Source organism: Oryctolagus cuniculus, chromosome Y (assembly GCF_051225735.1).
Source record: "Oryctolagus cuniculus isolate XC-2025 breed Fujian yellow rabbit chromosome Y, ASM5122573v1, whole genome shotgun sequence".
NCBI lineage: Eukaryota > Metazoa > Chordata > Mammalia > Lagomorpha > Leporidae > Oryctolagus > Oryctolagus cuniculus.
The window spans coordinates 33102079-33119899 of NC_142889.1; the positions used below are offsets into that span (position 1 = coordinate 33102079).

Consider the following 17821-nt stretch of genomic DNA (forward strand, 5'->3'; position numbering starts at 1 on the left):
GGCAGAGTGGACAGTGAGAGAGAGACAGAGAGAAAGGTCTTCCTTTGCCGTTGGTTCACCCTCCAATGGCCGCCGCGGCCGGCGCGCTGCGGCCGGTGCAGCGCGCTGATCGGATGGTAGGAGCCAGGTGCTAGGTGCTTTTCCTGGTCTCCCATGGGGTGCAGGGCCCAAGCACCTGGGCCATCCTCCACTGCACTCCCTGGCCACAGCAGAGAGCTGGCCTGGAAGAGGGGCAACCGGGACAGAATCCGGCGCCCCGACCGGGACTAGAACCCGGTGTGCCGGCGCCGCTAGGCGGAGGATTAGCCTAGTGAGCCGCGGCGCCGGCCATAATTCTAATAGCGTTTAAAATGACAAAAAGCATCAGAAAGAAAGCTCAGAGGAGCTAACCAAATATTTTTGGGCATAGGAATTTCACTTCACATCCTCAATCTAAAGATGAAAACTGTAAGCAATTATTGTAGTAAGTAGTTTTGTTTTTTTCATAGTGATATACATTAGCAATTCTGAAATTGTTATATGTATTGAGCAAATAATGGTATCCAGGGCTTTCTTCTATTATCAGATAATGGGATTACAAATAATGAAAGGGAGAAGGCTAGACCAGCATTGGTTAGAACTGGAGGAATCAGCAAAACCATATGACTTTATATACATAGATACAGAAATTGAAATGAGTCTCAAGACACAGATCTGTGGCCCTGGCTCTGTTTGATGAGAGTGTCTAGAAGCAAGGACACCCCAGTAGCAATGGATACATTCATCCATGCCACCCTCCACTGCCTGGGGCAGGAGCTCCTTGGAGAATGGGCTAACTCCAAGGCTGGAGCATTTTGATGTGGTATAAGGAAGGCAATGCTCCAAGATCGATGGGTCCATGTCAACCAGGAGCCAGATTGAGGAGTTCTCACTGCCCAACTCCAGGGCTATATGAACATAACACAGCAACAGGTTATAATTCATAGACGAAAATTAGGACCCATGACTATTGATGCCACTGCCAGCAAGTGAGTAATTGAATGGAGAGCAGAGAAAGTGCTACCTTACAGTCAGTGGAAATCATCACCCCACCCACCATCACCGTCATCATTGTCATCATCAGAATTGCTTTAGGCAAAACCACCAGGGGATGAATGGCCTAGGGAAATGTTGGAGGTACTGCTGTGGAGGACTTGCCACTGCCTAGGGCAGGACAAGGTTTATGGTATCACACAGGCAGATAGGACCTCACCGGTTCCCAGTGCATGTGCCAGAGCCACAGCATGATCCCCTGACCATGAGCTGAGAACAGACACTGTATCACTATCATGGTGAGAGAGCCCACAGCAACTCAAAGTCTGCTACAAAGTGATTATCTGCACTTTCAAAGACCTCCTTCAGATGTGAAAGACTTGAGAGCTCTTCAGGTGAAAGGAAACCAAGAGAAAACCCCCAAAGTGGTCTTGGACTAGATCCTGAACCAGTGTGCATGTGTGCATGTGTGTGTGAGTGTGCATGTGTGTATGCATGTGCAAGAGAAAGAGCAAAGTGAGGCAATTTATGAAATTAAATACATTCTGTCCATTCAGTGGTACAATTGCATCATTACTAATTCTGTGACTTTTAGAAGTTAACATGGCTATGTACAATGTAGGTCTCATTTTTAGGGGATACACAGGGAAGGATTTGGAAGAAAGAAGGCATGAGGATTGCAATTTACCATCAGATGATGTAAGAGAGAGAGAAAAAAATGTAGAGCAGATGGTATACAGCATTAATATTTGGGGAATCTGGGTGGAGAGGATATCGGAATTTTTTTATTCCATTTTTGCAAAGTTTGCATAACTTTGAAATTATTCCAAAATAAATAATAGTGGTAAAGAGGAAAAAGAAAGTGCCTCTCTCTCTCTCTCTTTCTCTACACAGACATATACATATATGTGGCTGAAGAAAATTTAGCAAAAGTGTTAATAGTGTTTATATCTGCATGGTGGGATTATATATTTATTGAAACATCTCACTTAAAACTAATATCCTCTATGCTTTTATGATTTGCACATAATCAACTGTGAGCATACATTGCTCTTTATAACACCTACTTATTTAAAATCTAGAGGGTGCCACCAGGGTCTCTGGTGCTGGCCTACATGTCACAAGGCGGTTTCCAGGGCCTGTTGTCCTGTCACTGTCACTGTTTGGCTCATGTGTGGATATACCTCTTGGGCTGCACCAGCAGCTGTGGCAGTGCCAAAATATATCTGAATGGGATCGTGATGGTAGGACAGCTGTAGTCTCAAGTGACTTGGCATGTCACATGCTTGTCCCCAAGGTGCTGGCTATGCTGCATGACAGAAGGAATTCTAGAAGTGTCAGCATACTCCTTGGTGCAGAAGTACTCTTGCCACTTTCTGGTGGCCTCAGAGTTTCATGGTGACAAATATGGAGAAGTGAATCTGTGTTGTTCTGACATCCTTTGGGATTTTTTTAAAAACAAAAGTATTACTTATGCAGATGTATGAAACAGGGGATTCCAATTCAATCCCATCGAGGTGGCATGTACCAATGCCATCTCACTGTTCCAGGTGATCAATTTCAGTTCACAGTTGGTCATGGTGGAGGGACTGGGAGTCAAAGGGAGCACATAGACAAGTCTAGTACCTGCTAACGCTAACCGATGGAGTAAATAAAGGGGAGAGTGATCCAACATGGGAAGTGAGATACTCAGCAGACTCATAGAATAGCAGATGTCCTAAATAGCACTCTGGCCTCAGAATCAGCCCTAAAGGCATTCGGATTTGGCTGAAAAGCCCATGAGAGTATTTCAGGCATGGAAAGCCAAGACACTCTGGCAAAAGATCTCTGTGAGTGAGATCCCAGTGGAAAGAACAGGTCATCAAAGAAGGAGGTACCTTTCTCTGAAGGGAGGAGAGAACCTCCACTTTGACTATGACCTTGTCTAAACAAGATAAGAGTCGGAGAACTCAGAGGGCTTCCATAGCCTTGGAAACTCATGACTGGAGCATAGGGAGATTACTGATGCCATAGACAGGAGTGTCAATTGGTAAAGTCAGCAACAGGAGTCACTGTGCACTTACTCCTCATGTAGGATCTCTGTCCTTAATGTGCTGTACATTGAGATTTAATGCTATAACGAGTACTCAAACAATATATTTCACTTTGTGTTTCTATGGGGGTGCAAACTTTTGAAATCCTTACTTAATGCATACTAAACTGATCCTCTGTAAAAAAAAAAAAAAAAAAAAAAAGAAATTATCAATTCCCAACTTGACTCTCACTGGGATTAAACATGACAATAGGTCTGCTCTGATTTCATCATCATTTAAAAAAAATCATCTATTATTTTTCACTTTATGTTTCTGTGTGGGAGCAAACTGTTGAAATCCATACTTAATGTATACTAAGCTGATCTTCTGTATATTAAGATAATCAAAAATGAATCTTGATGTGAATGGAAGGGGAGAGGGAGTGGGAAAGGGGAGGGTTGTGGGTGGGAAGGACGGTATGGGGGGGGAAGCCATTGTAATCCATAAGTCGTACTTTGGAAATTTATATTCATTAAATAAAAGTTTAAAAAAATAAAAAAAAAGAAATATGTCTTCTTAATCTAGGGTACCTTGGAAAAATACTCTTCTCCCTTTAGTAGTAGTTTTTTTAATTAAAAAAGATTTATTTATTTTATTTGAAAGGCAGAGTTACAGAGAGAGGAAGAGACAGTTTTCCATCCACTGATTCACTCCTCAAATGGTCACATGGCAGGGGTTGGACCAGGCCAAGGCCAAGAGCCAGAAACTCCATTCAGATCTCCCACATGAGTGGCAGGGGCTCAGGCACTTGGACCATCATCCACTGCCTCCCAGACTCATTAGCAGAGAGCTGGATCAGAAGTGTAGCAACCGGGACTCAAACTGATGCTCATATGGGATGCTGGTGTCTCAGGTGGTGGCTTAACCCTCTGTGCCACAACACCAGCCACAAGTTATAGTTTCTTAGAATAAGTTTTGAAACAGCACACCTCACTGTGTTAAGCAGAAATAACAGAGGGCTGATAAATATTAGTCTGATGAACAGGCAACTGAAATACATGAATCAAAAAGGCCTAATGACTGGTGAGAGTAGAAAATGCTGCAGTTCATACTTTAAAGTTTAGCTTATGGGACTGGCCTGGTGCAGCGGGGTTAGCCGCTGCTGTGGATACGGGTATCCCACATGACAGCACCAGTTCAAGTCCCAGCTGTCCCACTTTTTATTCAGCTCCCGGGAATGTGCCTGGAAAGGCAGTGGATGATGGCCTAAGTACTTGAGCTCCTGCCACCCACATGAGAGATGCAGGTGGAGTTCTGGGATACTGGCTTTGCTTTGCCCAGCCCTGGTCATTGTGGCCATCTGAGAGTGAACCAGTGGGTGAAGATTCTCTCTCTCTCTCTCTCTCTCTCTCTCTCTCTGTGTGTGACTTTGTCTTTCAAATAAATAAATAAGCAAATCTTAAAAAGATAGACTTTGGCTTGTGCAGTTGGTTTGATGGTGTCACTGACCAGCTGGTTGCCCAACTTTCCAATGACTGCTGATTTTATGTGGGGTCTGTGGATCCCTGGGTTTCCTGTGGCCTCAGGCAGGAGAGTGCCCAGCAGGTTGGGAACTCAGAGAGTAGCTTGTTCTCCAGCTTCCTCCAAACTTCCAGAAAGGGCTTTGGAACTTGATGTCAGCAGATGTCCTAAGTTTTGTGTCCATCAAAACCCAGACCTATGATGATGCTCTTCACATCATAAAGCTGGCCCTTTTCTGATTTGTGGTCTCAGAAAATCACACATGGCATTGCTCTAGATTCCTGACTCCCCTTCTGTCACCATGAGAGATCTCTCCATGAATTATTCTTAAAGGCTGCTGCCATTGAAACATGGAGAAAAGTTCTTAACTCCTCTTTAGATGAAAGAGACATTGAGTTTCTATTAACATAATTTCTGCTGAGCTCAGTTTAAGACACACTCGTGTGTTAAATAACATAATTTTGGAGAAAACCCCACTGATTTCCTGATATTTGCAAAATATTGATAGAAACAGAATACACACCTTTACAAGTAAATCTTGGATTTACTTCCCAAATATTGAAAAGGGAATGCATGATAATAAAAATGTATTATTCTGGATCAAAATCTGATGTTGTCTTAGGTTCCTTCCAGAAAATAACTTTAGTTATGTATTATTTATTAATACTGTATTATTTACTAATAATCATTTAATTATTCAATGTAAATAATATAATGTGAAATAATTCAATATAAATAAAACAAAGATGGGTAAATGGTCTTAGGATGCAAATGCATCTCTGTTATTAGCATCTCCATACTTTCTGTATTAATAATTTCATTGCTTTTGGGTAACAGTGATAGCTAACACATACAGCTATTTAAGGTGACTTTACATATTAATTCACCTAATCATTAGAATCATCTTATGAAGCAGGCTCTAATGTGCCCTTTTCCCAGATGATGAGACAGACACTGAGAGTTAACTCTCCAAGTTACACAGCTAAGAAGTGGCAGAACAGATTCACACCTGGAATTCTGAACTCAGAGCCCAGATTTTAGTTATTTCTTGTATTCTGCTGTGCCTGAATTACCTTCAGAGGCAAATTACAAGACCAACTTTCCCTTCTGCCTTTCATCATAATTTATGGTTGTTCTCCTCCAAGTGGTGTGTTAACATGTAACTGTAGCCCTCCAAAAGCTGACTTGCAGCATTTGCCAATTACCATGGTGTAAATATTCCTCCCATGGCCAATTTCACATCATCCACTTGATGTCACTGAGCATGGAGTTGGGAAGAAGCATGCAACAGCACTCCATTACATCATGCACAATACATATACAACCTCAAGAGAACTGAAAATAATAAAATGCAGTTAAAAAGCTAAAGAATGGTTAATTTTCAACATTCATTATTTTTTAAAAGTATTTACTTGTTTTAATTTGAGAGAGAGAGAGAGAGAGAAAGAGAGAGAGAGAGAGAAAACAAGCTTACATTCACTGGTTTACTCCCCCAAGTCAGGGCTGGACCAGACTGAAGCCAGGAGCCAGGAACTCTGTCTGGGTCTCCCATAGAGGTGGCAGGGACCCAATTACCTGAGCCATCACCTGAGCCTCCCAGGGTGCACATTAGCAGGAAGCTGGAATGGTGAGTGGAGCCAAGATAGGAACCTATGCACTCAAATATGGGATGCAAGTGTCCCAAGTGGCATTTTAAATGCTGTACCAAATTCTCATTCTTATCTTCATTTTTCATTTAACTTAACTCCAGTTTTTAAAAAAGTTTTGAATTACAGTTGTGGGTTACAGCCTCTATACTGGCTCACTCTGAGCCCTGCTCCAGACAAATCCCTGGGGTCATCAGACTCTCCTCTGGGGAGATCACTGATGGAAGGGCTTGCTCAGTGCAGCCAAATGTTGCTCTGTGCTCCGACACCTGGTGGTTGGAATTGGAACTTGCTCTTTTCTCTGTGGCTGTCTTGCTCCATGTTGCAGGCTCGCCTTACTGACACTGAGAGTATTCTTTACCCACTAGCACTTGCAGCTCCTTATTAGGCTTGCAAAGGGTAATTAGACTCTTTTTGCTTATAATCCCCTGTACTAAGGGCTTTAACCTAAATTCTCAGGCATTGGGCCAAAGGGCACTCAAGTACCAAAGTAACTGAGTTTTTCTCCTTCCCTGAAATTCTCACCCCAACCATACAGTGTAGGGGGAGGAGGACCTCTCCAGGCTTGGCCCATAAGGGGCAGTCAGAGTATCAGTGTCCTAACACAAATCTGAAAGTCCTGTGTCTTTCTTTCTTTCTTTCTTTCTTTCTTTCTTTCTTTCTTTCTTTCTTTCTTTCTTTCTTTCTTTCTTTCTTTCTTTTTGAGATTTGTTTATTTAATTGAATGGCAGAGTTAGAGAGAGGGAGACAGAGAGATCTTCCGCCTGCTGGTCCAACTCCCCACGTGGCTGCAACAGCCAGGGCTGGGAAGCAGAGGGTCAAGCACTTGGGTCATCTTCCACTGCTTTCCACATTATCAGGAAGCTGGATCAGAAGAGGAGTAGCCAAGGAACAAACTGGCACCTATATAGGATCCTGGCACTGCAAGTGGAGGCTTAGCCTACTATGCCATGGCACTGGCCCTTTTGTGTCTATTTTTTAAGAAGTTGATAGGGTTCATGTGGGTATACCATGCTTCCAAAAAGGAAAGATTTAATCACATCCTCCATCCCATAAGTCAGCCAAAAGATGCGGGTAGCTGAAGCTGCAACTTAAATCTACTATGCCACGATAAACCAGATATCTTGTCAGATGTAAATGAATTGAAGGTTCCAGTTTGATCTCTGTGATCTGTTGAGCCTTATCCCTATATTATATTATGTTCCTATATCAATGACTCTTCCCACCTTTGTCCTTTCACATTCCCCATTTCGTACTGATCCATTCATACAACAAGTTTCTTTGGAGCACAGCAAGGTACCAGTTGCTTGACTACGGGATGTGGCTATGCAGATGAGTGAGGCACGGGCCCAGTCCCTGCTCTTGGGGCTCTGTGTGGTGGCAGTAGAGGCCTGGGTACACATTTGAAAGAGTCCGATAGAGCAGGATTCCCAGCAAGCAGGATAATGCAGCCCCCTCTCAAAATGGTGGTCAAGGCATGGTCACTTTTAACAAGACACAGAGAATGTTGGTAAGCCATGTTAGCCATTTCTGGAAAGTCCTGTTCCTTGAAATGAACAAGTGCCCCCTCATAAAAAAGAGGAGGAAGAGATAGTATGAGCTGAGTTGGACCAGGACATAAACTTTGTCATTCTAAGGATTCTTTAAGAAATAAGTTAAGGAGCCGGCGCTGTGGTGCAAAGAATCAAGCCACCACCTGCGAAACCCACATCCTAAGTCTATACTGGTAGAGTATTTTTAATCTATGATCCATATTAATATTTTGTCCTTGGCTTACTGATGTCTTCTCATCTTCCCAAGTTCTCCTGCCTTAGTTGTATGTTTCCAGCCTTCTGTAATCAGGAACCATACACAGCCTTTCTTTCTCTTTAAGATTTATTTTATTACTGCCCACCCCAGCTGCTCTACTTCCAATCCAGCTCCCTGCTGATGTACCTGGGAAAGCAGTGGAAGATATCCACATGCTTAGGCCCCTGCCATCCACATTGGAGACCTAGAAGAAGCTCCTGGCTCTTGGGGGCCGTGGCCATTTGGGGAATGAACCAGTGGATGGAATCTCTCTGTCTCTCTCTCTCTCTGTAATTCTGCCTTTCAAAAAATCAAATCTTTTTTTAAAATAAATTTATTTTTGTGCAAAAATTTTGAAGTCCATGCATACAAGTTGTGGTGATCATTATTATTATTTCTAAGTGGAAATGTTATCTAACCATCCAGTAGTGGGGGGGAGGGCTCATCTCAGACCCTCACTGACTTAGGGGTCAGGAGCCGGGCTGACCAGGGGGAGGGGATGAGTTTCCAGGCTGGGAGTATTGAGTGATGCTGGGACTGCACACTCAGTGCTCATCTCTGGGCCTGTTAAGAGTTATTCCTGGTGCAAATCAATTGTCTCATGGCTCTCCTTGCTGTAGAAGATGTTGTACCCACAGATCCTGTATGCAATCTTTGCTGTAGTCAGGGAGGTTGGATATCTGGTTCTTTGTGCTTTAAGGACAACATGCTATGACTAGGTTGTGTCTTTAGGTGGCAGCAAAAGATCAGACATGGAAAAGTCAGTTGGCAAAGCCTTTTGCAGAAGCGTATCACAATGAGTCTGCTTCTTTGAGTGGCTTACAGAAAAGACCTGAAGTATTTAGCAGCCATAATTTCAGTAGATACAACACATCAATTGAATCATCTTGTGTGTTTTTCCATGTGATTAAAAATATCTGAGGGGGCCAGAGCCGTGGCTCACTTGGGTAATCCTCAGGCTGCAGTGCCAGCATCCCATATGGGCGCCTGGTTCTAGTCCTGGCTGCTCCTCTTCCAGTCCAGCTCTCTGCTGTGGCCCGGGAGGGCAGTGGAGGATGGCCCAAGTCCTTGGGCCCCTGCACCTGCATGGTAGACAGGGAGGAAGCACCTGGCTCCTGGCTTCGGATCAGCTCAGCTCCAGTCATAGTGGCCATTTTGGGGGGTGAACCAATGGAAGGAAGGCCTTTCTCTCTGTCTCTCTCTCACTAACTCTATCTGTCAAATTAAAAAATATATCTGAAACCTTCGGTGCAAATATCATACAGTAATGCACTCAGCAATTTTCAGACAGGCTGCATATATGATGGTGGTCCCATAGGATTATAACGGAGCTGCAAAATTCCTACTGCCATCGCAACGTCCTTGTGCAATGCATTATTTGTATATTTGCAATTTATTATTTATACACTGGCATAAATAAACCTACTGTGCTGCCTCTCAAGTAAAAATACAGCCACACAATGACATGCAGTACCTGATACCTGACAATGATCATAACGGTTATGCTACTGCCTTATGTATTTTCTGTGCTATACTTTTTAGCATTATTTTACTCTACTTTTTTTTAAAAAAAAAGTTACTGTAAAACAGTATGCCCTGTTACCCAGGCAGCAGCCTCACACATCCACGTATTCTATTCCTTGATTGCAGTAAGAGGCCACATGGCATGACTGACCTGTATAGTTTAGTTTTCTGCAAGTGCCCGCTGCAGTGTTTAGCTGACAATGACATCGCTGGTCCCCCATTCAGATTTCTCGCAGTAGCTGATAGGTTTGATTACATATCTTCTTCCTTACTGTATACTTTACTACATTATATCTATTGTTGTCCGTGGTTTTCTTCTTTTCAGATTTCTTCCAGATTAATCAGGACATTAGTTTTAACTAATTCTCTCTTCACTTCTTCCTCTCAAGCAATACAAAATTTTTATTTCATATTTAAAGATCAAAGTCTCTATGAATGTATGTAAATTCAGGGTCACTTGGATTCCCTGAAGCTTTTTTTTTTTATTGTATTCAAAAGGCAGAGTTACAGACAGAGAGATAGAGTGAGAGATCTTCCATCTGCTGGTCCACAAATGGCCACAACAACAGAGCTGAGCCAATCCAAAGCTAGGAGCCAGGAGCTTCTTCCAGGTCTCCCATATGGATACAGGGGCCCAGGCATTTGTGCCATCCTCCACTGCTTTCCCAGGTCATTAACAAGGAGCTAGATCAGAAGTGGAGCAGCTGGGACTTGAATTGGTGCCCATTTAGGATGCCAGGGCTGCAGGCAGAGGCCTAACCTACTAGCCATAGTTCCAGCCACCTGCCTGAAGCTTAAACACCATCACTCCCACTCTCTCCCTACCTTGGGAGACAGAATGTGTTTGGGATCTCATATATTTTCCCATTCTTATCCTTTATATTTTGTTAATTCAATTAATAATTTATATGAGGGTTCAAAAAGTTCATGGAAAAGAAAGTTTAAAGATAAGTTTATTTTGGTGCAAAAATTTGTGTAGTGCAGTTTTTAAAAACAATATGCATTTCCCATAAACTTTTGGATACCCCTCATTTAGGGAGTTTATAATTTTTTTGAAAACAACTCTAAAATTGGGGAAATTAAAATAGCACAGAGAATATCTGCAATTACCTTCACTCTGATTTGTCAATTATTATTAACATTTTACCCCATTAACTCTTATTGGCTTTCTTTTTTTTCTTTTTTAATTTAACAGACGTATACCAATTGCACATATTTGTGGGGTACTTTGTGATATTTTGCTAAATATATATAATGTATAAAAGTCCAATCTGGGCAAATCTATTTATCCTTTCAAGCATTTAACGTTTCTTTACTGTGAAATCATAAAAAAAAACTATCCTCTAGTTCTTTTTACAGAAATACACAGTAAATTAATGTTATCTATCTTTATCCTGCTGTGCAATAGAACCCCAAAACTTTACTCCTGTTTGGGTATAACCTAGTACCCCTCCCACCCTCTCTTTTTCTCTCTCTCTCTCCTTTTCTCTCTCCCTCTCTCATCTGTACCATCTGAGGATAAATTACATGTGTGTAATTGTCCTATCCCTTAACACTTCAGTGTGAACTTCCTAGGAAGAGTGACATTCTCTTACATAGTCACAGTGTGGTCATCAGTTTCCTAAGTCTATACTGGTAGAGTATTTTAATCTGTGATCCATATTAATATTTTGTCCTTGGCTTACTGATGTCTTCTCATGTTCCCAAGTTCTCCTGCCTTAGTTGTATGTTTCCAGCCTTCTGTAATCAGGAACCATACACAGCCTTTCTTTCTCTTTAAGATTTATTTTATTTATTTGAAAGAGTTACAGAGATAGGTAGAGACAGAGAGAGATATCTTCCATGCACTGGTTCACTCCCCAGTTGGTTGCAACGGCTGGAGCTGGGCCAATGTGAAGCCAGGAGCTTCTTCTGGGTCTCCCACATGGGTGCAGGGGCCCAAGGACTTGGGCCATCTTTTACTGATTTCCCAGGCCACAGCAGAGAGCTGGATCAGAAGAGGAGCAGCCAGGACTTAGAACTGGTGCCTCAGCGGGCGCCGTGGCTCAATAGGCTAATCTCTGCCTTGTGGCACCAGCACACCGGGTTCTAGTCCCGGTCAGGGTGCCAGATTCTGTCCCGGTTGCCCCTCTTCCAGGATGGAAGGAGGATGGCCCAAGTGCTTGGGCCCTGCACCCGCATGGGAGACCAGAAGCACCTGGCTCCTGGCTTCGGATCAGCACAATGCAGCCATTGGAGGGTGAACCAACGGCAAAAGGAAGACCTTTCTCTCTGTCTCTCTCTCTCTCTCACTGTCCACTCTGCCTGTCAAAAATAAATAAATAAAAAAAAAAGAACTGGTGCCTCTATGGGATGCCAGTGCTTCAGGCCAGGGCTTTAACCCACTGTGCCACAGCGCCGGCCCCACACAGCCTTTCTTAATCTGCTAGCACATACACATTCTTTGACAGCTCCCCTGCCATCTTTACAGTTGGATGTTGTTTGATTCTGTGTGATTCAGCACAGGCCTTCTCACTCAAGCTCATCAAGGAGTGTTTTCCTCAGGGTATCCCACTGGAGGTGCTGGGGAAATCTCTGTCCTCCCCTGGGAATGTTAATGTTGATCATCTGATTTCTCTAGCATGATGGTTCTATTTTTTTCCCTTGCAATGGGTAAGCAATCTGTAGTGGTTTATCTTGTTAACATGCACGTATATGCCAAATTTTCTCCCAGATTTACACACTGATGCGTCTTGTTTGACATAATCATTACTAATGATGTTTGCAAAATAGTGGTTTCCCATCTCCATCGTTCCCAAGAGATTTGTCAGTCATCTCTTGCCATTCAACCAGAAGCAAGAACCTGCTGCCTTCTAACTCTCTCTCTCTCTCTCTCTCTCTCTCTCTCTCTCTCTCTCTCCCCTAAACAGTGGCTTTGGACTGGTGTCCTCTAAGCTCTTCCGGCGCTGTCAGGTGGTGGCCCTGTGGGCATCCTGCTAGCTCTGGTTGAGTTGTTCCATCAAGTTCAAGGTCACAGTGCCTGTGCTGTGGCTCGCTGAAGCGCCTCCTACAGACTGCAGTGACAATGACCTTCTTCAGGCCTTTTGAGGGGGTTGCTTTGCATTGCCGGTCTGTGGCTCACCAAACAGAGGGCTGACGTCTCCAGAGCTGCTCCCCTAAACTCAGGGTCAGTGATGCCCTCACTATGCCTGAGTGCCCCTGGAAGCCGGGAGCCCCGCAGTCATGGTGCTGCCCTGGCTGTGGAGTCACCAAGCCCTTGCTTTCCAAAGCGGCGGGGGACTCTCAAAGAAGGCCTGGAAGCCTTAGGTCTCTGATGGACACAGACCCTCCGCTCCCGCCCACACCTGGGAGTGCAGAATCTGCCTTCTAAGATATGCAGGGAGTACATCCAGGGTCGCTGATCACCCTTCCTCATCCCTGAGTGTGACAAGGGCCGGGTCTCGGGATGGCTGCACCTTGGCTGAGTGTGCTCCGTCGCGGCAGGGGCCTCAGGGTCCAGCCACTCCTCCCCGCTAAGGAGCTGAGGAGCTGTCCAGAGCAGCCAGAGCCCCTTGCCCTGCACGTCTTCACCGAGAGCCTGAGACACCAATGATCCCTAACCCCTACCCCATGTCCGCACCCCGGCAGGGAACAAAGCGCGTCCCTGGGCTCCACGCAGCCCGCGCTTTGCTCGGGAGAGCACAGCTCCATCCTGGGCTCCGGCACGGAGCGCGGGGTCCCTGGTGCCTTGTCCCCTTGTCCCCTCCCGGGCCGTGTGCGCGAGCAGCGTCGGGGACTCCCGCGCAGGCGGGCAGAGCAGCGCTGCAGAGAGGCCACACACCTCGCTCTGCAAGGCGCAGGGGGCGCGGGCTACCAGGTGCTGTGGAGCCGGTAGGCGGAGAACTTGGGGTCCCTGGCGGCCAGCCCACACGCATTCTGCCCTCCCGCGTTCCGGAAGATGTAGGAGGGTGAGGCTGGCGGTCCTGTAGGGGACGCCCTGGATGCGGGAGGAGTCGGTGCTCCAGCCCCTCTTCTTGCTGCTTTCCCAGCCTGCAGTTGTGCTCGGTGTTTTTCACTCCCTGGGTGTTCGGCAGGTGGAAAGGGAGCTCCTCCACACCCCAGTGCCCAGCAGCCATAGCTGGGTCGATGGGAAGCCAGAAGCCAGGAGCTTCATCCGGGTCTTCCACATGACTGCAGAGGCCCAAACAGTTGGGCCATCCTCCATTGCTTTCTCAAGCGCATTAGCAGCGAGATGGACCGGAAGTGGAGCAGCTGGGACTCCAACCCAGTCCACATGGGATGCGGACACTGCAGGCACCGTGTTAACTTGCTCCATGACAGCACTGCCCACCCCCTCGCCCCCAACTCTGTCACAGTTAAAGCTCCGGCAGGTCACTTACTTCCAACTCAGTTCCCATCTCTGAGACTGGGCTTGGGATTTAAAGATCAAACACGTCCAAAATAATGTGATTAATAGCTTTTTGTCATGTTTAGAATTTGTTTCTACCTCTACAAGTGGAAGTTATGGAACCAAACTTCCCTTGCACATGAAACACAGGTTCTGCAGCTACAATTTGATGAGAGGTACAAGGTCAAGTGCCCCGCTGGAGCCGTATTTGCTGGATCTCCTGCTGTTCTTGGGACCTGGCCGCTACAATGGCAGGGTGTTTTTAATATGCGTGGAAGACAGTAAAGTCACATGCTCTCTCACAGAAGACATAAGCCCCTTGCTTTTCTGGAGCTTAAACCTAAAACTGGATTATCTTTAAATGTATAACTAAAACCTGTATAGCTTGGTAGAAAATAATGTGCTTATTGGGTCATCAAACTCTAAATTGTACCCTCAGCGTGGGTCACTATTTTGGTAACAGCTTACAAGAACTTGACTCTTCCTTAGGGCTGCAAAGTCTGAGTCTCCTGAAAAGTGAGACCCCACATTCTTGGAAGAAGTCCTGGAGCAATGGGGGTTCCAGTGGCCTATGGGCTCTGCTGTTGGCTGCAGACGAGGCTGCTCTTGTGTGACAGCAGGACATGGGGAGCCCTTCTCTGTGTTGAAAGAACCACCTATAAATAAAGAAAATGTTCGTCTTGGCAGTGAACTGGGAGATACCAGGTGAGCCTTCTTCCATCAGCTCATTAGAGATCCAGTTCAGCTGACCCTTCTCAGCATGTTTTTAAGATAAAATCTTGGGCATCCTAGTGTTTGCAATGGCAATGTCCAAGCCCAACAGACCTTCTCCCTAACTTGTTCACATTCCGGGAATACTTTAAAAAATAAGTAAAAACCCAGACACAGCTTTTTCATAATATTCCTTTCCCATGAGCTTTTTGAAGACCACCATGTATGCATGGATTTCAAAATTTCTTGGCCCCAAAATAAACTTATCTCCTAATTCCATTTCCCACTAATACTTTGACATACCCTTGCGTGAGAAGCTGACACATTTCTCAAAGTTGCTAAGTGACACCAGTTTCTGAGCAGTACTCAAAGAAGTGTGCAGCCCGGAGCCACTTTGGTAATTACTCAGCATGTTAGCATGTTCAACACTCTTGGTCTGGCAGGAAAGCAGTCCATTTCATCTGCTCCAAACCACTTTCTCAAACTGATTTCACAACCCCCCCCCTTTTTTTGTGGAATACATATTGAGAATGGTAATTAAGCAGCCTGTCCATGAAGAAATATTTTACAGATGTTAAAGAGTTAAGTTACATCTCTTTCCAGCTGTCACTTTTCAGATGAAAGAAAAGACCAGGAGTAATGATCAATCTTTGCCCACAGTAACATTGGTTAATATCTAGCTGGTCAACATTAAGATTATCGAATTCTCTTGGGCTTCTACTACATTCACAGTCTTTCTCAATTCACTTGTGTCTAGCTATCTCTTACCTGTATTTTGATTATGTTCTCATTGACTCCAATTACCTGGTTTCCCTCAATTGAGAAAAAATCCCATTTTGGGAATTAACTGAAAGCCTCATAACAAATTGCAGTTGACTTGAGTGCTGTCCATTCTAGATCATTTGCTTCGCTAATGATCTAGACAATTAAAATAGGGTACAGGGACCCATTTGGGTTTGCAGTTAAGCTACCTGTTAGGATGCACATGTCCCATACTGGACTATCTGGGTCTGATTCCTGGTTTAGGCTCCTGATTCAGCTTCCTGCTAATATGGATCATGAGAGGCAACAACAAAGTCTCAAGTTATTGGGTTCCTGCCACCCACATGAGAGACCTGAACTGAGTTCTGGCTACTTGTACTAAGAGCTGCCAGCTGTTGTGGGCATGTGAGGATTGACCAGTGGATGGGATGTGTGTGTGTGTGTGTGTGTGTGTGTGTGTATGTGTGCACATGTGTGTCTACCTCTCAGTTTTTAAATAGACCATAATTCCTACAGTAATAGCCGTAGAGAACAAATCAGCCCTTTCTAATAGCCCCTCAATCTCAGCTTCTACTTCCAAGACCAACTCTCTTGACTTTGCCTCTTTGTGTTCTAGAACAGTATGGCATCACCAAGAAATCCCACCTGCATTAAAGAAAGTCACCAAGAGGAAGAGCATGTGCTGAGCAGTGAGATGTTGTTGGTGAGTCCTGGGATGAACAGAGATGCTGAGGAAGTCTGGGACATCTGTCTCTGAGGAAAATGGTTGTGGGACCTAGTGGAAGAATGTCCCTTGGGAAAAATCCTAGCCAGGTGACAGTATTCAATGGTAACTTCTTGCTGTTGGTGAAGCTGCTACTATGTGTATCAAACTCTTTTTGGAACTCTTTTGTCTTTAGCTTTGATTTTTACCTTCAGCTTTTGATTTTAATAATTAAGGGCTGAATGATGTGAAATATGCATGAAATAGTCATCAAGGCATGAGTTTTTGCTGGACTTCCACAAGGAGCTCAGCCCTATGGTGGGCTGCTGTTGTAGGAGATGTTGGGAGTTTCTCTTAAGACTTATCTCCCTCTGTGAAGTCAGCTAACTTCTGAGTGGCTCAGTCATCTCACTCAGTGTGTGTTCTCTAACTTCAATTCTCTTTTCCCACAGGGCTTGTTAACCTCTTTACAAGTGGACTGACCTTAGTAAAAAGAAACTGAAACATTCGTATCAGAATTGCTTGTATCTTTCATTGTGTGCTGTTTTAACTTCATTGCAGTGTGCAGCAAGTGGCAATTGCTTAGTGAAATGACTGATATTTAAATTGGAGGAAGTCCTCCAGTTTTTTAGTGGGATATCTGGGGATGTTTCAGTTCGGTCTCCATGCAATCTCAGCTTTCAAATCTCTGGGCACCTGGCCTGGTGCTAGTCAGTTCTAGATTGGAATCTTGCCTCTGACACCAATTTTGAGCTAGCTAATCACTTGGAACTTGCCTTCCCATTATACAAGGGGAATGATCTCTTTACCTTTTAGGATAAATGTCAAGTTTCTGCAGCACAGTGACTGTGTGTTAGTTCCTTGCCACTCCCTAGCCCAGATAAACTTCCCTGCAAAGTTAGTGTCCACTTTTGCTTAAAATTCATAAGTAATGCTTTCCTTATGCTCTCATTTTCTTTTCAAGTGAAGAGGTCAGGTGAACACACTTCATAGATACAGAAGCTCAGAAAAATGATTTGTCTAAGGCTTGTTTAAAATAAAGTAGGTGGCTACTGTAGTTGGTGACATGGAGTATAGCTGCAGACCAGGATTCATTTTCACTAGCTCTTGCCTAAGGAGGAGCCTACAGATGCTTAGGCTGCTATGAAGTCCTTTTGCTTCCCAGGTTACTGCTTTAGTCACACCCATAGAAGGAATCCAGTCCATGGAACCTGTGATGGGAGCAAGAGTATGGTTTTGCAACCTTGGGAAAATCATTCTGAATCTATTTCTCTGTCTAAAATTGGAACCACCTCATCATGCCAATGGAGCAGTGAATGAAAACATGAAAATGATTGTGTACTGCCTAGCATGGTTCATGAATCCAATAACGTGAGTCCAAACAACAATAAGTTCAACTTCATTTGGAAAAATATTTGATTTTGGTTCAGATATTTTCTAGGCTATTCATATCTGTGTCTTGTGGACTGCATTCAAATAGGCTGCCAAGCATAATGAGAAGTGGTAGGCTTATTACTTGGATAATAATTAAAAAAAAAACAATCTGTGCTTTTCCATCAGTTAAAACATTCCCAAATCAAGATCACCTTGACCTGAAGAACCAGTGTGAGGGGAGCATGTGTCCTGAGGAGGCAGAGTGAGGACTCTTTAACTGGGAGACAGAGCAGACATAAGAAGATACCCCAGGGTCTCAGCACCACAGAACCCTACCCTCCTCTCCTGCACAGAAAGTATTAGGTTTCTCTTACTACTCTCT

General features: G+C 44.4%; 1 long non-coding RNA gene across 2 annotated transcripts in view; it reads left to right on the forward strand.

Moving 5' to 3' along the window:
* The window catches only part of LOC138845024 (uncharacterized), a 137998-nt gene extending 121251 nt beyond the window's left edge, over positions 1–16747 (forward strand). The window contains exons 3-5 of one of the 2 annotated variants that reach the window (XR_016228593.1): positions 14379–14594; positions 15979–16065; positions 16518–16747. This is a non-coding gene — a long non-coding RNA (uncharacterized LOC138845024). The remainder of the gene's footprint in view (positions 1–14378; positions 14595–15978; positions 16066–16517) is intronic. The other variant, XR_016228592.1, reaches the window with a different exon arrangement.
* Positions 16748–17821: the final 1074 nt, after the last annotated feature.